Here is a 23,969-nt window from a genome sequence, read left to right as displayed (position 1 = left end):
ATCAATGCATGCTTGTTCTCTGTGGCCTCTCGCACGTGGCTGTTAGGCGAGGGTCATTGTTATGCAACCTAATTGTAAACCATTAACAATAGTAACACTACACTAATTGCCCTACTTAGATGCAGTATTTGCAGACCGAGATCACCCTGAGGCGGGTCACTCGTGCCCAGAAAGACCGCATGTTACGGACGCACTGCACAGACCAGGACCATATGCAGCAATGCTAGTAGAGGCGATGGTTCCACTCTATATTCGGATGTCCTGGCGTGGAAGAGTCTGCTTCCACGGAGCGCCCAACAAGCGACCTCTTCCGACGAACCTCATGCGGAGGCTTTGCGAGGAACTGAATGACACCTTCGTAGAAATGTCGCTAGAGGACTATTTTTCTATCCCCATTTGTGTGGACCTTCTCTTTATATAGTTTAATATATATTATAGTTTAATATTTAGAATGTTTTAAATTGTAAATATTTAGAATTTTTTAAAGTCCATTTGTGTGGACCTTCTCTTCATATAATTTAATATATATTATAGTTTAATATTTAGAATTTTGTAAATACTGTTTCTATTTTTTCTATAACAATGTTATAAAAAATAAATGTTTATACGTGTGTTGCACTTACCGCCTGATCCTTCCCCTGATTCCGAGTCCTGGTTAACGGGCAGGGACGGTTGGTAGGGGATCTCTGTGAGGGTGATGAAGAGATCCTGGCTGTCAGGGAAAGCGGGAGTGGGTTCGATGTCGCCTGCGCCGTCCTCTAAAGACCCTTCCTCATCTTCCCCATCGGCGAACAGGAGGGGAACTGTCCCGGTACACTATTCCGTCCTCGGAGTCCAACGTCACTGGTGGGGCACTGGTGGCAGAGCCACCTAGAATGGCATGCAGTGCCTCGTAGAAGCGGCATGTCTGGGGCTGGGCTCCGGAGCGTCCGTTTGCCGCTCTGACTTTTGATACCCTTGTCTTAGGTCCTTCACTTTCACGCGCACTGTATCGCATCCCGGCTGTATCCTTTGTCTTTCATGGCTTTAGAAACCTTCTCGAAGGTCTTCGCGTTCCGCTTGTTGGAGCGCAGCTCCGAGCACAGACTCCTCGCCCCACACAGCGATCAGATCCTGGACTTCCCGGTCACTCCATGCTGGGGACCTCTTTCTATTCTGGGATTGCCCGGACTCCTCTGCTGGAGAGCTCTGCATCGTTGCAGGTGCTGCGGAGCTCGCCCCGATGTGCAACCAGAACGTCAGATTCAAACCGCCCAGACAGGAAAATGAATTCAAATTTTCGCGGGTCATTTCCTGTGTGGCTGGCCAGAGAATCCAAGCTCGGACTGCTGTCCAGAGCGTCAACAGAGTGGTGCACTGTGGGATAGCTCCCGGAGCTGCTAAGTTCGATTAGCATCCACACCAAGCCTAATTCGAGCTAGCAAGTGCGAATTTAGCGTTACTGGAGTACCAAATTCGAACTAAAGAGCCCTCTAGTTCGAATTAAATGGCTTCCTGGTGTGGACGGTTGAGCGGTTAGTTCGAATTAACGCTGATAAATTCGAATTAAAGTCCTAGTGTAGACCAGGCCTCTGTGACTGTCTGCTGGCCACTCATAGGCATGGTTCTCCCCACCTCTTGCCCTGCCCTCGGTTGCTCTGTGGCTTTTAAGCCTTCCCTTGGAGCTGTCAGCACCAGCTGCCTCTGCTCCAGGTGCCCAGAGGAGGAGAAGTGCTGGGCTCCAGCCTGCCGAGCCCTGACCCTGCTTCCTTCAAGAGCCAGGTGGGCAAGAGGAAAAGCAGAGCAGCAAGTGCCAGACTTGTGGGCATCAGGTGAAGCCATGAGAATCCCAACCCTCAGGCACCAGCTATAGAGCCCTGACCCCCCACAGCACTTGAGTCACCCAGCAGGAAGGGAAAGACTTATTCTTGTCCAACAGGAGACAGGGAAGTGGAGCAGTGTGAGCTCCAGGGCTTCACCACAAACCAAAGGTCACACTGAGATTTGAACTCAGCTTGCAAGATTCAGAGTCCTGAGTGCTGCCCATTACACCATGGGACCAGCTTGTGTGGTTTTCTGCAGCCATTGATGACTCTCACAGGGCTGGCTTGTGTAAGGGACTGTTGGCCCTTTACTAAAACTTAGTGGGGTTTTTGGTTGGCTCGTCCCCAGTCCCCATAGAAGGGGGAAGGGCCAATGGGAAATCAGGACCCTGAGACTGACAGGCCCCTGGGGCAATGGTCACCAACTGGTAGGGAACAAGTGAGAATTTGTTAATGGAGAAAAATTCCTGGTGAAAATTGGCAAAGCTGTGGAGAGTTTGAAAAGTTCCAGTGAATTTACACATGAAGATACAAACAGAGAGACAAACACACACAGAGAGAAGGAGAAAATCACACACTGCACAGGCCCACACAGACATAAACAAAAACCAAACCCGCACAGCACACAGAACCATATAAACAAAAAGGAAAACCACACAAAATATAGAAAGAACAAATCCACACCAAAAATACAGCAAAAGCCCACAACAGGAAACACAAAACCCACATACCAAAAGAATACTAAGCAAAAAACAATATTCATGCAAAAATCATACACACACGCACACAAAACTATGCAAGGCATCCACCAAAATCACACAGGACCCACATGCACATCAATACGACAGACAACAAAAACCCAACATACAGAAAGCCAGGCAGGGTTTGAGTCTCACAGCGAAGAGGGTGAACACACAGGTGGTTTGGGGAGCAAAGACTGACGGGGAGTCGGGGGCAGTGCTCTGAGCTCTGCTCGACCTCTCCTGACACAGGCGGCTGGTGAAGAGCAGAGCCTGGTAGATCTGTGGACTCTGCCCTGCTTTCTGTAAAGCAAGGGGACCTCGGTGTCTTCTGAGCTGCGATTGTATTTTCTGCAGGGCAAAATGATTGGCAGAAGCCATTTGCTTAAAGGAAACTAGTGCTGGAGGTGAGGTTTGAACTCACAACCTCAGCATGACTCTACTCAGCACCACTCTGTAAGTACTGGGCACTAACCCATTGCACCACTGGGCGCTGCTTTCAGGAGTTTGTCTCCATGTTTCATGGATGGATTAGCGGAGTGGGGGGGTTGCATTAGCTAAAACAAATCCATATTAAAGGCTGCAGGATGGCAGCAGCAGAGGTGGGAGCCTCCTTCCATGTGCTAGAGCTGGTTCCCCCTTCCGTTGCTGAGGGGAAGGTTGGTGCTTTGAGCCCACCCGGTGCTGGAATGTCTCATGGGTGAGGTGAGATTAACGGGACTCTTGGGAGGGGAGGGGAGAGAAGAGGAAGTCTTTTCTATCCCCGCCTAGCTCCGTTGGTCTCCTGTGGCCCTTTCGGCTCTCTGCTCCCCTGCTGGGGAGATGCAGAGACAAGCCCCCATCGGGGTGAGTCACCGAGAGGCTGTGTCCCATGTTGTGTGGGGGGGAGGGGGTGGGATGGGGCTCAAGGGGAGAAGGTTCTGTGTGACAATGTGCGGGGGAGGGGGAGGGTGTGTTCCTTAGGATAGAAATGATGGAAAACACAGGGGCAGTGACAGTGAAGCCCCGTGTCTGAGTGTTATGACCCTGTGTGGTGCCGCCGTTCACCTTCCCCTCCTATGGGCTCAGCTTTCACTGAATCCAGCATTTTTTCACCTGTCCTCACCACAGGGGTGACCCACATGCCTCAGCTACCAAGTGTCCCTCTTAGAGACGCCGAGGACTGGAACTGATTTCAACTGCTGGACAGCTCTGCTAGGTCTTTATTCATTTGCACAGGAAAATGCTGAGTGTTTAAATTCATTTCAAGCCCCCTACCCCCATTCAGCGAACTCCTGAACATACTGGAGATGGGTCTGGAAATTGATTTTCATTTGAAAAAGTTTATAAAGGGAATCACTTGGATTGGAGCTAGGAACCCATTACCCTGCAGGGAAACATTCACCCACTGACCTACCCTCACAACAGAGAGTGTCCTGTATAGCCCAGAGCAGGAACAGTTTTTAACCTGGGGATCAGTAAACTTTATCTCTATACAAACACCACAGTTTACAAACTCCCCACCCCCGCTCTGTGTCACCAGCTCTCCAGCTCCCTGCCCGTCAGTCTCTCCAGCATTGCTCCAATCCCTTAAAGCAGAGTCTCAACCTCAATTTACCTTAAGGCCGGTGCCAGTCCTCCAGTTGGCCAATAATGTCACTCATTCTGCCCAGAACCTGCCCCCCAAAACTCCACTCCCCACCTGCCTAAGGCTCTGGGAGGGAGTTTGTGTGGGGGAAGGAGGTCTGGGGTGCAGGCCCTGGGCTGGGGATTGGGGTGCAGGAGGGGTGCAGGCTCTGGGGGCAGTTTGGGTGCAGAAGGGGTGAGAGGCTGGTCTCTGGGAGGGAGTTTGGGTGGGGGAGGGGTGCTGGGGTGCAGGCTCTGGGATGGAGTTTGCAGCGCTGTAACAAGGGTGAGGCGAGTGAGGCACTTGCCTCGGGCGCGCAAAGTGGAGGGGCGCAGCTCTACCCCGATCAGCGGCACTTCGGTGGCAGCTCTACCGCTGCTGCTTCTTCGGCAGCAATTCGGCAGTGGGTCCTTCTCTCCGAGAGGGACTCAGGGACCTGCTGCGAAATTGCCACTGAAGGATGAATGAAGCAGCGGTGGCAATTCAGCGGCAGGTCCTTCCCTCCGACAGAGATTCAGGGACCTGCCGCCAAAGAGCCTGGAGCCGGCCCTTGCCTCGGGCACAAAAATTCCTTGTTATGGCTCTGGGAGTTTGGGTGCTGGGTGCAGGCTCTGGGCTGGGGCAGGGGTAGGGGAACAGGAGGAGGGTGGGGTGCAGGCTCTCAGGGGAGATTGGGGCGGCGGGAGGGGGTGTGTGGAGGGAGAGGGCGCAGGCTGTGGGAGGGAGTTGGGGGCAGGCGTGTGTGGACTGAGGTGCAGACTCTGGGAGGGAGTCAGGAGTATGGCGCTTACCTGGGGCTCCAAGGTGGGGCAGGCTGGGGGGTCTCCATGTGCTGCTGCCCCCAGGCATCACCCCCGCAGTGTCCCATTGGCTGCAGGGGCTCAGGGTGGGGGTAGCGCGCGGAGGCACAGACCCACCCTGCCCTGCCATGCGGAGGGGCCGGCAGCCACTGGAGCAAGCAGGCAGATGCTGCTCAGCTCCGCTGCACTGACAGGGCCCCTGGGGGGGAGTGCCTGGGGGCAGCAGGTGGGGCCAAGGGAGTGACCAGTGAACCCTTCTCTCCTGCAATGGCGACGGTCAGACAGAGGGGACGTGGCACCTGCATCCCTGCCAGGGAGATATTGTCTCGGCTCTTTCTTTCTGCTGCTGTTGTTAGTCCATGAAACATCAAGGGTGGAATGCAAGGCTGAGTTCACGCACCAGCCCTCAGTGCCCCAGAGAAATCCTGCCCCCTGCTATTGGAACGATGTGCTGGAGATTTGACTAGGAAAAGGACTGTCTGAATTGTCAGAGTGGGGAATGAACAACAATCTACAGCAATGTCGTTCACACAAACACACTCTAATCATGCTCCAACTGGAAGGGAAATGGGCAGGAATTCTCGCTGTTCAGCCAAGGACACTCTTACACTAATGCAGCCGTGAGTGTGCTGGGGAAGCTGGTCTGAGCAAAGAATTTAAAGTGACAATTCTGTGAGAACAGAATCATCATGTAATGAAATATACATCAAGTAGTTGTGGCCGAGTGGTTAAGGCGATGGACTAGAAATCCATTGGGGTCTCCCTGCGCAGGTTCGAATCCTGCCAACTACGCAAGCTCTGCGCTGTTGTTGCTGTTATTATAGTGTTTAATCAATATAGTAAAAATCTGTCCTGATTCCTCTAACACCACAGCGTGAAATAGGAACAGAGACAAATCTTGTTGGTGACGAATAATTTCACAAATGATCTTCCCATTATTAATTTCCACATTGCCCCGAGTGGAGGTCTGGGCACCTCCAATGTCATTGCTCTGCGTTCACCTTCCCCTAGAATTGTTCTCGGACATTCGCCTTCCTCTGCAGCATGGGGCTCGGGTCACTTGCTGGAGGATTCCCTGCACCTTGAGGTCTTTAAGCCACGATTTGAGGACTTCAGTAACTCAGACGTAGGTCAGGGGTTTGTTACAGGAGTGGGTGGGTGAGATTCTGTGGCCTGCATTGTGCAGGAGGTCAGACTAGATGATCATAATGGTCCCTTCTGACCTTAACCCTATGAATCTATTCATCTATTCCCAAATTTGGAAAATTGTGCAGTTCAGAATGTGAATAGTGACCCCGTCTCCTTCCTGCACCTGCTCTACATTGCTCCTCAGCAGCTTCTCCCCCTGCAGAGTCACCCCAGCACGGCAGTGCAGCTGCCCAGTGTTCAGCAGGGGCCCCTGGCAAGGACCGTGGGTGCAGCTAACAGCCCGGTGAGCCTGGCCGTGAGGCAGCTGTAAAAAAGCAACCCCCCCCAGAAGTACAGAGACTGAATTCCCCAACTTTAACATCATGACCCCCTGTAGAAAGCCACACGTGTCAGTTGTATTGTCACAGGGAGATGCAAAAATCAGGTGACACCAATTTGTAAGTTGAGTAAATAAAGTTGAGGAGATAGTTATTAACCTCACAAAAATATACTAAAGATCCCTCAAAATAACACCTGAAGGTGAAATATGAACAGAGACAAACCTTGTCAGCAAAGGCTCATTTCCCAAACGATCCTCAAAATGTTACTAATTCCCACCCCTCCTCCACAGGAGCTCTGTGCAGTGTAACTGTTCTGCAGGCAGCTTCCCATTAAATGCTGTTGTGGGACATTCCCAGGCCTGGAAATGTACCAACGACAGAATTTGAAGAGCAAACCTGGCTCCCCACAGCAGGTGGGATTTGAGCATTTTGTCCCTGTCACTTAGTCTTTGTCAATAGTACAGACGCCAGGGGCAGGACTCCAGGCTCTGCTTGAGGGATCCTGGCACAGGGGCTGGTGGGGAGAAAGGATGGTAGATTCTGACCTGTGCTCTGGAGAGGAGGTAATAAGTGAAGGGGCATTTTTAACTCCTCCCCTCCTCAGGGCTGGAATTCTACATTCCACAGGGCCAAAAAAGGGGGTGATGCCATTTGGCTAATGAAAACCAGTGCTTTAGGTGAGACTTGAACTCACAATCTCAGCATAGCTCCCCTCAGCACTGCCCTATAAGTACTGTGCGCTAACCAATTGTGCCACTGGAGCACCTGTTTGCTATGATTCTCCAAGACCCCTAGGCTGATAAAGGCAAGGCGTGACCCCCAAAACATTCTCAGTGGGGCTGGGAGCAGGTAGCGACAAGTGTTGTACTCGGTGGGGTGGATTCTTCTTAAGGGTTCCAGGCCCCATTTGACCCTTTTGTTCTTCCCTGTGTAATAACAGAGCTGGTTAAGACTCAATGGAGAGTCTTGCTGCAGACCAACAGATCTGAAATCACTGGTAACCAGCTCTAAGCATTAGTCCTGCTTTGGGACAGTGTCTCTCATGCAAGAAACTGCCCAGTCTGCGCTAGCAGTGAGGCTCCCTCACTAACAGCTGAAATCAGGGAGAGCTGTGTGAAGTGCAGGGCCCCAGGGGTGCCGGAACAGGGGGGAACAACACCCCAGGGCTTTTAAAAATGGGAGAGCTCTGCCTTGCCACTTTGTGATGACCGTAAGGGTGGGGAGGGGGCAGAGAGCAGTGTCTTGGAGAAAGAGGCAGCGTAGGAGCCCATCTAGCTCTGAAACTTGTCTTCTGACAGTAGCCAATACCAGGTGCCCCAAAAGCCACTCCCCAAGGCACCACTGGGAGTTGAACCCAGGATCTTCTGTTTACAAAAGAGGTGCTTTAACCAGCTAAGCCATGGCACCTGCTGTTACTTAAAACATCATGTCTGCCCACACCTGACTCTCTGCCAATCCCCACTGAGCCCTGACAAGTGTTGCTCGTGTTTGGATTCTGTAAAGCAGAGGAGCAGGTGAAGTTTTGCTCCCAAGGTGTGTGTGTGATTCTTTGGACAGGTCTACGCTACAAAATTAGGTTGTTGTAATTACATTACTTAGGCTGGCAATGCAGTTCTATCAACCTAATCCCGGTGTAGATAGCAGCTCAGCTGTCAGAACTTTCTGGAGCTATGAAAGGGGAGGGGCCCAGCCTCTGTAGCAGGAATGTAGGACAGGCGAGTTCACAGCAGGCATTATGGGATACTGGTGGAGGCCAGTTATGGTGATATAATGACCAGCAGCATTTACACTGACACTCTGTCACTTTAAGTTTGCTGCACAAAGCTCTAGGCCTCTCATCAAGGTGGTTTTATTTTGTCACCAAAACAGGGCAATTTTGCTGACAGAGGGAGCGTTTTGCTGACAGGGCAATTTTGCTGACCGAGGGAGCGTTGTGTGTTTTTCACACACCTGAGCAATATAATGATGCTGAAATAACTTTGTAGTGCAGACCTGGCCAAAGATTCACACACACACACACACACACACACACACACACACACACACACACACACACACAGAGCTTGCAAGGAAAACCTCACCTGCTCCTCTGCTTTGCAGAATCCAAACACAAGCAAAGCTTGTCAGGCCTCAGTGGGGATGGCAGGGAGTCAGGTGTGGGCAGACACTGTGTTTTAGCTACAGGCAGGCACCATGGCTTAGCTGACTAAAGCACCTGTCTTGTAAACAGGAGATCATGGGTTCAACTCCCAGTGGTGCCTTGTTGAGTAACTCTTGGGGCACCTGGTATTGGTTACTGTCAGAGGACAAAACACAGAGCTAGGTAGACCTGTGGTCTAGCCCAGTGTGGCTTTTCTTAGGGTTTAAATTACACTCGCAGGCACTGATAATAGAGTTACTGAAAGTTTGGGAGTTAAGAGCGGGTAGGTCAGTGGTCCAAGCCCATCACAGATGACCCCCTCCCTCTGGGACAAGGGCAGGTCTGAGCTCTCACACCAAAGGGCTCATTGTGGCTGGCAGAACCTGTGGGCAGCTCATTTAGTTTGCACCGAGGGTTGAGTCCTGCTTTGTGCACTGTGTGTGAGAATGAAAATCCTAGACTGCCCTTTGAAATAACGAAAACAGCAGGACACGTTATTGTCCCTGCTCCAAAGCAGACAGACCAATGGAGAACTGCCATTGAGTCCAGGGTAATACTCCACTGCCGTTCTACCTTGTTTGCTTGCCAAACTCCCTCCCAACCTTGAGGGCTCCCAGAGCTTGAGCCTGAGCCGAGATGTCTACACTGCAAATTTACCACCCCACGGCACTAGCCTGGGAGCCTGCACTGGCATGGGACAGCCGTGGGTGTTTCATTGCAGTGTGGACATAGCCTGGCATTCTGTCTACACTGCCATTAACACACCCAAGTCACTATTCTCAAACCCTGGGTCAGTTGATTCAGGCTTGTGGGGCTCGTGCTGCAGGGTTATAAAATTACAGTGTAGACACTTGGGCTTGAGCCCTGCCTCCAAGACCCCACGAGGGGTGAGGGTCTCTGAGCCTGGGCTCCAGTCTGAGCCCCACGAGCCCAAATCAGATCATCCAGCCGGGCCAGCGGGATTTTGTCACAGTATAGATGCCCTCTCAGGGTATGTCTACACTGCAATGTAAGCCCAGGGTTAGCAGAAGTCATGTCAGCAGCCCCAACACATAAACATAAACCACGAGGGAAAGACCCAACCCCCAAATAAGCTGGGCAGTGTCCTTCTCCCTATGGTTCATAAGTCCAGCAACCAAACGTCCTTTAACATGAGCCATCCCCTCTCTGCACCCCACTCTCAGCTGTTGTCCTTAGTCAGTGCAAGCCCAGAGGTGCCTCTGTAGAGTTCACCTGCCATCCTGGGTGGAAAAGGGGGGAAATAAGAAGGCCCCACACTCACTATGGTGTCTAGGGACTCACTCATCCCTCCACTGCCACCCTGTCCTAACGTTGGTCTGACACCTACATTTTAGTATTAGAACCCAGACCCCGGCCCACTTGGCTTTGGAGCCCCTGTCCCCTGCCAAGCAAGTGCTATTGAATTGAGGGTGAGTCTCTCCATCAGGGTCTGCCAAGCCCAGTTCTGCTGCCCTCGAGTCACACAACAAGGATAATAACCCTTTATTTTACTCCTGCCCCTGTAACCTGGAGACTGGGAATCCAACACCAGCCACAAGTGATCATTTCGGCAAGCAACCCGACCTATTTCCAACATACTGTAAAATCCACATGCAGACTCATACATGAAACCTTGCAAGAAAATCTTCCTGAGGGGGTCTGAAGCACCTGCTGCTGGAGGGAAGGAGGGAGCTGTGGGTTGGGATTGAGGGGCTCTGGGAATAGGAGAGGGCTGTGGGTTGGGACAGAGGAGAAGGGTGAAGAGGAGCAGGCTCTGGTTGGGAGTGAGGAGCACTGAGCATAGGAGGGACTGAGGGTTGGGACTGAGGGGCACTGGGAAAAGAGGGGACATGGGTTTAGGCTGAAGAGCATCCTCATTTGGGGATCCAGAAGGACAGGGGAAGGCAGCTAGGTGATTGTAATTCCTTAGGGACATTCTGTTGCTTTGTCTGTGTGTGTCTGTGCAGGGAAGGAACATGCTCTATGCCCAGAGGCCTTTATTCCTCCAGGCTGCAAGACAGAGGGGCTGTCAGGAAGTTGACCCTTCAAACCCAGACACAAAAAGGCCCTTCTGAGGAAAGGGAAAATCCTGGAGAGAAAAAGTAACATCAAAGAGGATGTGAGAAAGACAGTTTAAGATCTTAGTGAATAGTTTATCACCTGACCAGGGACTTGAACCCTGGACCCTCAGATTAAAAGTCTGATACTTTGCCAACTGAGAGAGCCAGGCTCATAAAACAAAATGGCAAGCTGGTGCAGAGGAGAAACTAGTCAAGAAAACAAGAGTGGGAAACAATAGGGGAAACCTGCTGATCTCTCTGGCCTGGTCAACACTACGAGTTTATATTGAATTTAGCAGCGTTAAATCGCATTAACCCTGCACCCGTCCACACAACGAAGCCCTTTATATCGATATAAAGGGCTCTTAATACCGGTATCTGTACTCCTCACCGACGAGGGGAGTAGCGCTGAAATCGGTATTGCCATGTCAGATTAGGGTTAGTGTGGCCGCAATTCAATGGTATTGGCCTCCAGGCGCCATCCCACAGTGCACCATTGTGACCGCTCTGGACAGCAATCTGAACTCGGATGCACTGGCCAGGTTGACAGAAAAAGCCCCATGAACTTTTGAATTTAATTTCCTGTTTGCCCAGCGTGGAGTGCCGATCAGCACAGAATCAAAAAAGAGCTCCAGCATGGACCGTATGGGAGATACTGAAGCTGATCTCTGTATGGGGAGATGAATCTGTTCTATCAAAACTCTGTTCCAATAGACAAAATGCCTAAACATTTGAAAAAATCTTGAAGGCTATGATGGACAGAGGCCACAGCAGGGACTCAACACAGTGCTGAAACTTAAGGAGCTGAGACAAGTGTACTAGAAAGCCAAAGAATGAAATGGACGCTCACGGAGGGAGGGGCGACTGACAACTGTAGCTATCCCACAGTTCCCGCACTCTCCAAAAACCATTTGAATTCTTGGCTGAGTTCCCAAAGCCTGAAGGGTCAAAAACATTGTTGCGGGTGGTTCAGGGTATATGTCGTTCCCCCCTTCCCCCTCCCGTGAAAGCAAAGGGAAAAAAATAATTTCTCGCCTTTTTTCAATGTCACCGTATGTCTACTGGATGCTGCTGTCAGACGCGGTGCTGTAGCGCTACACAGCAGCATCCCCTTCCCTTCCCTTCCCGACGGCAGATGGTACAGTAAGACTGGTATTTGTCATTATCGTCCTGTGAGTGCTCCTGGCTGGCCTCGGTGGGGGGCGCCTGGGCAAAAATGGGAATGACTCCCAGGTCATTCTCTTCTTTAAGCTTTGTCTAATGGAGATTCAGTCTTGCCTGGAATATCACAGCAGCTGAAGGCTGACTTCCCCTCCCCCTTTGATCTCTACTTGCAGAGGCAATAAAGTCAGTGTTGTTTCAAACTCATGCATTCTTTATTACTTCATTGCTCAAATAGGGGGGTAACTGCCACAGTAGCCCAGGAGAGGTGGGGGAGAATGGAAGGACTGGGTGGCGTTGTTGCAGGGGCACCCCCTAGAATGGCATGCAGCTCAGCATTTCTGCAGGGTTTCTGGGGCTCTGACCCGGAGCGGCCATTTGCTTCTCTGGTTCTTTTGTAGGCTTGCCTGATAGTCTAGACAGGACTGCAGGACTGACTCTCCCTTTAGACAAAACGTAAAGAAGGGAATGACCTGGGGACTCATTCCCATTTTTGTCCACGCACCCCCAGCCAACCTTACCAAGGCAAGCCAGGAGCACCCATGACAGCAGCAGACGGTACAATATAACTGGCAACTGTCATTGTCAACTTGCAAAGCAGCAGACAGGACGGCATGGCTAGTAACCATCTTTGCTAACTTGCAAAAGGCAAGGGGATGCTGCTGTTTAGCGCTGCAATACTGTGTCTGTCAGCACCATCCAGTAGACATATGGTGACAGTGAAAAAAGGCTGAACGGGCTCCATGGTTGCCATGCTATGGCGTCTGCCCGGGCAATCCAGGGAAAAGGGCGCGAAATGATTGTCTGCAGTTGCTTTCACGGAGGGAGGATTGAGTGACGACATTTACCCAGAATCACCCGCGACACTGTTTTTGCCCCATCAGGCATTGGGATCTCAACCCAGAATTCCAATGGGTGGGGGAGACTGCGGGAACTACGGGATAGATATGGGATAGCTACCCACAGTGCAACGCTCCGGAAATCGACACTTTCCTCAGTACATGGACGCACACTGCCGAATTAATGTGCTTAGTGTGGCTGCATGCACTCAAAATTATACAATCTGTTTCCAAAAACTGGTTTCTGTAAAATTGGAATAATCCCATAGTGTAGACATACCCTGTGATTAACAACTTTGGTGGCTAATTGAAAGGTTGAATGTTCAAACCCAAGTGAAGACGGAGGTGTTTTTTTTAGTGATGAGAATCCAGTACATTTTAACAGGCAGAAAATCTCCTCAATGCTGCTCTAGCCTCATTGGGCAAGTATAAGCCATACTTTCACCAGATGCATTGGTGGTATGGTGGTGAGCATAGCTGCCTTCTAAGCAGTTGACCTGGGTTCAATTCCCAGCCAATGCAAAGATGTGATGTTTTCTCATGGAGGAAGAAAGGGGCAGGACTATAAAATGAGCTGTTGGAGTTATCCTGGCATTACAATGCTGGGTTTATTTTTTTTAAAAATTTCCTTTACTTCCCTCTCCCTTTTAGACTCAGAGCCTTTAAGGTCAGAAGGGGCCAGTGTGATCATCTAGTCCGACCTGCTGCACCTTGCAGGCCAAAAGACCCCACCCACCCACTCCTGTAATAGACCCGGGAGGGGAGGCAGCTCTGTGCACTGCCCCTACCCCAGGCAGCACATGGAGGCCCTCTGCTCCCCTCCCCCAATGGGTGTGCAGAGATGTGCCAGCAGCACTGCGGTGGCTCCCTGCCCACTCTGCCTCCGTCCCTCCGTGCCGCTCCCAGAAGTGGCTGGCATGTCCCAGCATCCCCTGGGGCGGGGGGAGTGTCTCCATGCGCTGCCTCTGCCCCAAGTACCAACTCCGCAGCCCCGATTGGCCAGGAACTGCAGCCAATGGGAGCTCTGGGGGCGGCACCTGTAGGCAGCAGCACACAGAGACCCCCTGGCACGGCCCACCTAGGAGCTGCTGCCGCAGGGTTGTGTGTACCGGTCACTTTGGGAGCTGCAGTGCCGGGGGTAAGCGCCACCCCTCCTGCACCCCAACCCCCTCCCCCAGTGCAGAGCCAGCACCTTGCTCCCAAATTTCCTCCCAGAGCTTTGCTTGTCTTCCTTTCACCCAGAACCATCCTTCTCCTGGGCTGCAAGTAGCCATCCCTGGGAAGCCAGGAGGCAGGCACAGGATTCTACCTCCCAGCAGCCAACCGCACCTCCCCAGGCTTTGCAGAACGACTGGTGACGCTCTACTAACCCCACTTAGCCGCACTGAGGCGCTTAACTTCTGCCCTGCCTTCCTCAGCTCGACTTTCCTCTTTTGCCCCATTGCTGCCTCACTTCCTCCTTTGGCAAGTCACACAGAGGAGGCAGCAGGAAGAGCCGGCCACCATAGGCCAACCTCCCAGGGCAGAGGGAGCCACGCCACAAGGCTTCAAAAGGTGACTGGCCAAGGTCCTCTAGCTTTCCCCTGCTGATGCCAAGGCTTTTTCCTCAGCTCATTTCACCAACCTCTGTCCTGCAGGGGTTGGGATTATTGCAGGTGTTACCCAAAATTGGGCCAGCTAGTCAGCGTAGGGAGGACTAATGACCCACCAGAGTTTGCCAGAAAGCAGCACGTTTGTTATAATAATAGCTAAGCTCAAAAGAAGAAGGCGGGGGTGTCACACTCACACTTGCATACTCATGCTCCTAGGACAGGCACAGCACTGGAGATGTCAGGATTCTGCAAGGTAAGTGTCCCACAGCGCAGCTATGGACGGTGCGATGAAGGTAAGTCTTCCTGAGGCACAATGAAATACAACGCAGAGAACCACTGGCCAGGCGGTCCGGGCAAAGGGCATTCACTGGAGGTACAAGCTTGTGAGTGCTCTCCTGAGCACAGGGCCCTTTCCCTTTTAAGGGCCTGCACCTCATGGCCTGCGACTAGAGATGACTTGGCTGCATCTGGTTGGTCACACTCCACCTTGGGCAGTGTCCATGCTCTGGGTATGTGATCGCTGCCTAATTAGAGTCCCAGACACCTTGTCTACCTGGGAGCTCTTCTGCTCTTCAACCAGCCCATTCATCCCACCAGCATTCCAGGAGGGAGCGGGAGGGGAAAAGCCACTTCACAGGCATTCAGAGAGGGAGAGGAGACAAAAGTGGGAGCAGGGGAAGTGTAACAGACCTTTTGAGCATAGAAATCACTGCTGCTCCTACAACAGCAGGGATAGGCCACTAGGAGCTGGGAAAATTAAGCCATCATGTTTCTGAACCAGGGACCTTTTACGTGTCAAGCAAACGTGATAACCACTACACTACAGAAACTCTGTCACAGGGCTCTGCCCCTCCCTTCATAAGACCATAAGAATGGCCATATTGGGTCAGACCAAAGGTCCATCCAACCTCACATCCTATCTGCCAACAGTGGCCAATGGCGGGTGCCCCAGAGGGACTGAACCTAACAGGTAATGAGCAAGTGACCTCTCTCCTGCCATCCATCTCCACCCTCTGACAAACAGAGGCTAGGGACACCATTCCTTACCCATCCTGGCTAATAGCCATTCATGGACTTAACCTCCATTAATTTATCTGCAAAAAGAACAAGGAGTACTTGTGGCACCTTAGAAACTAACACATTTATTTGAGCATGAGCTTTCCTGGGCTAAAACCAACTTCATTGGATGCATGCAGTGGAAAATACAGCAGGAAGATATATATATATACACACACAGAGAACATGAAAAATTGGGTGTTGCCATATACAGTATAACGAGAGTGATCAGTTAAGGTGAGCTATTATCAGCAGGAGAAAAAAACCTTTTGTAGTGGCTTTCATGGCCTTTGAGAAAGCAAGACAGAGCCTTGGAAGACCCAGCAGGGTTTGTGGAACAGGAATTGTTCTCAGATTCCACTGAGACTTCAGCTCAGATTGCAGGATTCAAAGTCCTGAGTGCTGGCCCTTACACCATGGGACCAGCAGAGCACCTGTTGATTACTGTAGACTTCCAGCAGGGAGGACTCTGTGGGCAGGGGCGGCTCTAGGCATTTTGCCGCCCCAAGCACGGCAGGCAGGTTGCCTTCGGCGGCTTGCCTGCGGGAGGTCCGCCAAAGTCGCAGGACCAGCGGACCCTTCACAGGCACGCCGCCGAAGGCAGCCTGCCTGCCACCCACGCAGCGACCAGCAGAGCGCCCCCAGTGGCTTGCTGTCCCAAGCACGTGCTTGGTGTGCTGGGGCCTGGAGCCGCCCCTGTCTGTGGCGGACAATTTTTTCTGGCAGGGAGGACTCAGTGGGAACATGCCTCTCTGGCCAGCCCTGCATTTGCTCAAAAAGTCAGCACACGGCACTTTGCTGATGGCCCAGAGGCCTTTCTTCCTCCAGACTGTGAGGCCAGTGGACAGATGAGGCAATAGCACCTTCAGTCCCAGGCAGTAAAGGGCCCTTCCTAGGAAAGGCCATGTCCTGAAAAGGAAAAATGAAAGTCAAGGAGAGTCCTTCTAAAACTCTTTGGGGATGTCATAGGGGAAAGTGTTTTTTTGCCTGACGAGGGACTTGAACCCTGGACCCTCAGATTAAAAGTCTGATGGTCCACCAACTGAGCTCGCCAGACTCACATTTAAAAAGTTGCAAATTCTGTGCAGAAGAGAAACTAGTCAAGAAAAATGAGGGCAGGAAACAATACAGAAAACCTGCTACTCTCACTCTCTTAGCAGTCCTAGCCCCCAACCTGCTCCTCCATCTGGTGCCATGAGGCCGTATTCTTCTTTTTTAATAAATATCAAATCCTGGAGAAAACACAGTTATACAAAGCAAAACAAAATCACAAACAGAAATGTCATTGGAAATACAAATATAAAAAAGGGAAATGCAATTCCCATCACTTTATCATGTCGGGGCCATTCCTGTATCGAGAGCACCCGCGAAGGTCCCTGTGTGCTTACGAGAAACCTGGAGGATCTCATACCACAGCCTGAACATGAAACTCAACTGCTCCCAGGTGCCGCAGTAAAACCCTTTCCCTGCTGTGACCTTGCACTCCATTGTGGGAGCCATTGAAATAATCACAGCAAAGTAGTTCAGGGAAACTGTTATTAATGAAGTGTGAGTGAAAGGTGAGAAGCTGATGGTGTCAGTGTCACACTAGAGGGCGCTGAGATGGTTTTAAATTTGTCATCCAAACCCAGCCACCACCTAGCACATGTTTTAACCTCTTCTTCTCTTACCGTTGCTCCTTATCAGGGAAGGGGAGAGAGCAAACGAGCAATAGAAACAGAGACCTAGTGACCGGAGCAAACATTTCTTTGCTCCTTGCTTGGCTCTGTCAGTTATTCGGGTACAAACTCACCCCCCACCCACTGTCTGGGCTGGGCTCAGTGGGCAGGAAGAGCTTAGCTGTCAGTGGCACTTGGGGAGCTCGGGACATTACTGGGAGCTGCTTGAACGTTTAGGTGAAAACCACCTAAACACGGACACAAGGTCTAGGCTGCAGTAACTCATCTTCATCTGCGGCTGTTGAAGCTACAAGGCAGAGGACTAAGTACAACATTTAAACTGATGTTTGACCTCAGAGAATAAAACAAATGTGTCTGTGAAAAGAGGGGAGTCGAGTTCAATCCCTTGTCACCATCAATGTGCAAACCAGGAATTTGTTGCTTTGCATTCCTGATGTGTCGCCCTCATGTGGCTATTCTCATAGACTTTAAGGGCAGAAGGGACCATTATGATCATCTAGTCTGACCTCCTGCACAACGCAGGCCACAGAATCTCACCCACCCACTTCTATAACAAACCCCTAACCTATGTCTGAGTAACCTATTCTCTTTCAGTCCCTTTAATTAAAAAATTGTGTTTTTTTCATAGAAACTATATTTTCCTTGTAGCGACACAGGGGCAGATTAATCTACAAAGGGAAGGTGATTCCAAGGCAGTTCTGGAGAAGGGAACGTTTCCAGCATCACTAAATTATTTCATTGTGCCTCACAGAGAGAGAAAGAGAGAGAGAAAATAAACCTATTAATTTGAGCTACCGACACAGTTCACAGCATGAAATACACAATTTTGTGTTCAATGAGTTGTGTTAATTTACATAATATGAAAAATATGTATTAGGCAATGCATGAAAACCTCACTGCACTGAACAACCCACTTGATCTAGTCAATGTACTACAGAATATTTATAGATATTAAGAAAGATGTGCTTATAAATTAACGTGTTGTGCCATTTACACATGCACAAGACACAGCAGAAACTGAATTATTTGAGCTAAAAAAATTTCCACTTTCTCACAGCATTTTAGTTCTGAAGGTTGTTTTAATTTGCTTATTTTTTTGGAACTAGAAATGGGGAAAGAGCACATTGAAGTCAGTGGAATTACCGCAATGAGGGATTAGTCTCATTATTTGCCACTAACAAAACCTTTGTTAACAGAGAGTTAACTTTGACTGTGACTATCTCTTACCTTCCAGAACATGGAGTTCAGTAAAACTCAAACTCTGGAGAAACAGGGAATACAGAGTCAGGGTACATGCCCAGATAACCTTAACTCTGCCCTCTAGAAGAGAATCCCTGATAGCATATGAGAACAAGGAAAGGTTTGGGGACAAATTACAGCTACTTCCCAAGAGTTTGTTTCTTCTGTAATTAATTGACCCTGGCCCCATCAATTGATCCTGGCCTGGTGTCTGGCTGTGGAATTTACTATTTACTATTTTTATCCCAGCATATTTAAAGATGAAACTGCTTTACAAAAGCTCCTTTATTCTAGGTTATACAAACAGGTCACTTCCCCAGCTATTTCAAGGAGATGGAATTTTCCTGACCCACAGGGAACTTAAACTAACATGCTCAAGATCACACATTCCTTAGGAGAAAATGAAGGAGAAAAAAAACAACCCACCAAACCGTTGCTGTTTCTACCCAAATGATCAATGAGACCAGAAAGTGAGACTGTGCAATTAACTGTCTGGTGCTACACTGACTCTGCAGTTACTTGGATGCAGACACACCCAGCTCTATGGTTGGTAAACGTACAGAGACTCTGCTGCTCTGAACTAGCAGCACATGACCTGTAAACAGCTGCCATTTGAATATATCTGAAAGTTACAAGGAACAACGATCTGTGTTAAAGGAAGGCTGCCATTTATTAGAGCCCCAGTTGATGCCGTGTGCACAAAGAGAGGATTGAATGTGTAACAGGGAGTTTGTAAATCTTGGTTATTTTAGTTTTGTAACAGGCTCCTGTCCACCTCCAGTAGAGTTTTCAGTCCCAATGGCAACTTACGTACCAAATGTAATACAGACTAGTCCATGCCTCCCAAGTGGATGTGGTTCTTGTTCTTCTGCACATTGTAGCCCATGGAGGCCAAGGACCTGCAAATGTGTCTTCATGGGCCTTTGTTTAGTTGATGAAAACAAGCATACACACTTAGCAGATTGGAACTGATTTCAGCTGGGGACTTGTTTGCTAGGTTTTTGTGCATTTGCACAGGCAAACATTGAGTATGTCCATTTATTTCAGGGATCCCTATTTAGTGGAGCTCCTGAACATACTGGAAACAGAATGATTTTTAATGTCAGAAATTGGGACACTTGGATTTGAACTAAAGACCACTTGATTTGTAGTCAAACACTCTACCACTGAGCTATACCCCCATGACATTTACACTGGCAAGTCAGTGATCTTAAGGATTTTGAAGGACGGGCTCTGCCTCAGAGAGCTCCTTTTCTATTCCCAGGCCACAGGGGTTTTAAAAATGGGGTTTGAGTAAACTTTATATACACATGTAGATACCACAGCTTGCACACCCACCAACATAGCTTCCCCCACTGACATAGCTACCACCTCTCGGGGAGATGGGTTAACTGCACGGATGGGACAGTTCTCTTCCCTCCGCTTAAAGCATCTTCATTATTTATGAATAGGTGGGAAATAACCTCCTGAATGGACAGGAACCAATGTATCAGATATTGCTGTGTCTGCATTCAATATGGGTAACTGGTCATATTGGGCTGGATTAGTAGGAGCATTGCAAGCAGATCAAGGGAAGTGATTATTCCCCTCTATTCCGCACTGGTGAGGCCACATCTGGGGCATTGCGTTCAGTTCCCCCCCCCCTCTCTGCCCCTCCCCTGAGACCCACCCTGTCCATCCAAACAGCGTCTGATGTTTTCCTGTCTAGCCAGCTTGCTTCCTAGAACGAATGCTCCTTGAGTGGGGTGATCCACAGGGAGTAGCTCAAACCTCCAAAGTGCCTGGCCAGGGGCAGGACATTAGCACAGCAAGGGAGGGGTGTGGCAGTGACATCACAAAGGCCTTTTGCAGGACCTCAGACTATTGGTCAAAGGTGGTGGGGAGGTGGTGACCTCACAGAAAGATGCTGACATCAGGCAGGCAAGACAGGGGCGAGGGGCCAAGGAAACCTCAGAGGCCCCTGTGGCTTTGCTTCAGCAAGTCTCCTTCTCCAGGTCTCTCTTTGAGGACTGAGAGAGTATTCGGGTTCACGTACGTGAGTGCCAGGGGGAACCTCTTTCGAGTTTTCTCCTTCCCTTTTCGTGATTTTACTAGAAAACAGATATCCCTGTTTAGAAGGTAAGAGCCTCCTCAAGGGAAGGGATGTCCTGGGCATGTCACAGTTCGGATTCCAGTGGCCCCCCTACACTGTAAGGAAACTCCCACCACCTGCTCTGTGTTCGCAGTGCGGGAGAGAGCAGCATCCATGGCAGTGATTTGCTCCTGGCTGCCGGAGCAGAGCAGCAGGCTCAGCTGTCAGAACTTCCCAGAGCTATGAAAGGGGAGGGGCCCAGCCTCTGTAGCAGGAATGCAGGGCAGGCGAGTTCACGACGGGCATTGTGGGATACTGGCAGAGGCCAGTTATGGTGATATAATGAACAGCAGCGTCTACACTGACACTCTGTCACTTTAAGTTTGCTGCAAAAAGCTCTAGACCTCTCATCGAAGTCGTTTTATTTTGTCAGCAAAACAGGGCAGTTTTGTCGCCAGACATGGCATTGCAGTGTGTGCACCAGCCACAAGCTGCCGACCGAGGTAGCATTGTGTGTTTTTCACACACCAGAGCAATATCATTCTGCTGAAACAACTTTGTAGTGCAGACCTGGCCAAAGATTCACTCACACACACTGCTTGCAAGGAAAACATCACCTGCTCCTCTGCTTTGCAGAATCCAGACACAAGCAAAGCTTGTCAGGCCCTGGTGGCAATGGCAGGGAGTCAGGTGTGGGCACACAGAGTGCTTTAGTCACCCACAGGCGCCATGGCTTAGCTGGCTAAAGCTTCTGTTTTGTAAACAGGAGATTCTGGGTTCAACTCCCAGTGGTGCCTTGTTGGCTGGATGTTGGGGTACCTGTTATTGGCTACTGTCAGAAGAGAAGTTTCAGAGCTAGATGGGCCTTTGGTCTAGCCCAGGGTGGTTTTTCTTATGGTTTAAATAACACTCACAGGCACTGATAATAGAGTTACTGAAAGTTTGGGAATTAGGAGCAGGTAGGTCAGTGGTCCAATCCCCTCACAGATGACCCCCCTCCCCTCTCTGGGACTGGGACAGGGGCAGGTCTGAGCTCTCACCCAAATGCTCATTGTGGCTGCCAGAATCTGTGGGCAGCTTGTTTAGTTTACAGCAAAGGTTGAGTCCTGCTTTGTGCACCGTGTGTGAGAATGAAAATCCTAAACCTCCCTTTGAAATATCAAATGCAGCAGGACGTGTTATTGTCCCTGCCCCAAAGCAGACAGACCAATGGAGAAATGCCGTCGAGTCCAAGGTAATACTCCCCTGCCATTTTACTTTTTTGCTGGCTAAATTCCTTCTTATCTGCCCGGCCCAGGCTGTCCTCTGCCTCTGTTGCTGCTCCCTGCCTGCTCTAGAGTCAAACACGCAGGGCCCCCAGGGGAACAGAGGCTGGGACAGGGCAGCAGCCTGGGCTGGGCTGGGAAGATGCTGGGAGTTCTCGTTCCCTGAGAACTGGCTCGGCTCCCTTCTCAACAGCAAACAAATCAATTCCATGTCCCCTCCCCAGAAAAACCAGCCTGGAGCCAAGGGCAGCAGGGGACGATTCCCTGCAGTTCCCACCGAGGCAGGAGAGATAACAGGCAGTTCCAGTTTAAGCTCAGTGTTTTTAACAATTTCTACAACATTAAATAACCCTTTAATCATAGTGTCACCATCCATAAAATTGCTTCAGCCTCCTAAGTGCCCAACTAAACATCTCTTCAAATCCAAGGGAGTGGAGATCAGTCAATGTTCAGAGTCATCCCACATAAAAGAACCATGTTGTGGTACATACTGGCCCCATCACGTGGCCATCGCCTTTCCCTCCTCCTCCAGAGTAAGAATGTGACCAGCTCTCACTGAAGGGGTGCAACACCCCTCCCTTGGTCTCTATGCCAGAGCTCTTATCAGCTCAGCGTCCTTCCCACAAGAGTTGGCTGCTGAGAGGGTTGCGATGGGGTAAATGAAGGCAGAGGAGGATTGTTCCTCATGGGTTTTCTTTGTGTGGCTCTGTGATCCTGCTGGAGGAAGCATCATTTGTGCTTGTTTCAGTAGCTTGAGTTGGGCTCAGGTTGTGACCCTGAGTACAGAGATTCCTGCACTCTCTGCTCTTAGCCCCTCAGGGAATGGACAATAGAGCAGCTTCAGAAATTGGATAGAAAGTAGCCTAAGAAAGTGTAACATAAGTGAGAAGAAAAACAGCATCTGCCCCTCCCTGGTGGTTAGGATTTGGCACTTTCACTGCTAAGGCCTGGGTTCAATTCCCAGTCAGGGAAAAATGACTTTAAACCAGAACTGTTTTTGTTATTCTTCACTTACAACATAAACGAATCCATGGTATTTTCCTGATTCCCCCATCTTCCCAGTGTCTCCATGGCAGGGCTGGCTCCAGGCACCAGCACAGCAAGCAGGTCCCTGGGGTGGTCAATGGAAAGGGGAGGCTTCAGCAGCAATTCGTCCCTCTCAGAGGGAAGGACTTGTGGCCAAAAGCAGCAGAGGTAGAGCTGCCATTGATTGCAGCTTTTTTATTTTTTTTTCCACTTGGGGTGGCAAAAACACTGGAACTGGCCCTGCTCCATGAAAGACAATTTGTTAAATCCCAGATGAGTGGAGTTAAATCAGTTCTCAGCCTGAGTTCTTAGGTCTTAATCCTGAGGATATTGTCCCATCATGGGGCCATTTCCCTCCTCTCTTTCATACAGAAACACAATTTTCTTTGCACAGACACAGGAACAGCAAGATCCTTCTCTGTCCCTTGTGCAAAGCAGGGGGCCAAATTCCATGGAAACAATGGACTAGCAGGGGGCCCTGGGCACATCCAGCCCTGGCCGTGAGATGTTCCCTCCCCTCTTTCTTTATGCCTCTGTTGTTATTTCATGGATTGTCTGGGATGGGGGAAAAGCTGAGTTCACTCCAGGTGGAGGGTAAAAAGGACCCTGAAAATCTCAGGCCCCAACCCCTGCTACCAGGATCACTGAGGTGCTGGGGATTTGAGTAGGAAAGGGACTGTGTGAATTGTCAAGGTGGGGAATGAATAACAATCTACAACTAGATCCACCTCATTAATCACTGACACAGGCTAATCCTGCTGCAGATAGAAGGGCTCTTCCAAGGCTCTATCTTGCTTTCTCCAATGCCATGAAAGCCTGTCTTTTGCCCGCTAGCTGTTGTGACTTGAGCACAAGAGGGGACGTTTGATCCAGAAGCCTGGCCATGCCTGGAGTCCTGTAGGTAGGGATGCGAGCTCCATTTCCTCTGAGTCCTGAAGCTGGGCTGCAGCCTGGCCTAGGAGGCAGCCCTATTGGTTGACCTACTGGCCCAAAGTCACTTGGGTGGTGTTGTCTTTCCCCAGGGATGCTGAAGGGCCTAAGGGAGGGAGGCTCAATACTCCCCCCATCAGTCAGGGTGGAAGAGGAGGGCTGCAAGAGTGGGCAGGTTGATGGCTGGGCCTTCTAGTGTTCGGTTGGGGACGAGGTGGGGAATGCGAACTGGGAGAAATGGTTGCTGGCCTGTGAGGAATGGCTCAGCCGGTGGCGTAAGTGGACCTTGTCATTACCTACAAGGTTGTCATGCTCAAGACCCATCTGTGGTGAATTTCCTCAGCCAGGTATTTCCCCCTGCTCCACGAGTGCTGCTGAGACCGAACACGATGGCCTTCCACCTCTTGTGGGGCAATAGGACGTCCCTACCTAGTCAGGAGAAGTGCGGCTTTTCTGCCATATTAGAAGAGGGGTTGGGCCTGGTGGGCTTTGAA

General features: G+C 50.4%; 1 protein-coding gene and 4 non-coding genes across 5 annotated transcripts in view; 3 read left to right on the top strand and 2 right to left on the bottom strand.

The window, feature by feature from the left end:
• The window catches only part of LOC120375640 (zinc finger protein 850-like), a gene marked incomplete at its 3' end in the record, with an annotated part of 811,498 nt that overhangs the window by 728,605 nt on the left and 58,924 nt on the right, over nucleotides 1–23,969 (bottom strand). The window lies entirely within an intron of this gene.
• On the top strand, nucleotides 5,659–5,740 carry TRNAS-AGA. The gene has a single exon. It is a non-coding gene; the product is annotated as a tRNA-Ser (tRNA).
• Nucleotides 13,068–13,139, top strand: TRNAR-UCU. Its single transcript has one exon. It is a non-coding gene; the product is annotated as a tRNA-Arg (tRNA).
• On the bottom strand, nucleotides 19,293–19,365 carry TRNAC-ACA. The gene has a single exon. It is a non-coding gene; the product is annotated as a tRNA-Cys (tRNA).
• On the top strand, nucleotides 20,978–21,051 carry TRNAT-UGU. The gene has a single exon. It is a non-coding gene; the product is annotated as a tRNA-Thr (tRNA).

The sequence above is a fragment of the Mauremys reevesii genome, linkage group 12 (genome assembly GCF_016161935.1).
Source record: "Mauremys reevesii isolate NIE-2019 linkage group 12, ASM1616193v1, whole genome shotgun sequence".
In the NCBI taxonomy this organism is placed as follows: domain Eukaryota; kingdom Metazoa; phylum Chordata; order Testudines; family Geoemydidae; genus Mauremys; species Mauremys reevesii.
Note: the sequence above shows the minus strand (reverse complement) of the source record. Positions and strands in the feature narration are given on the sequence as shown.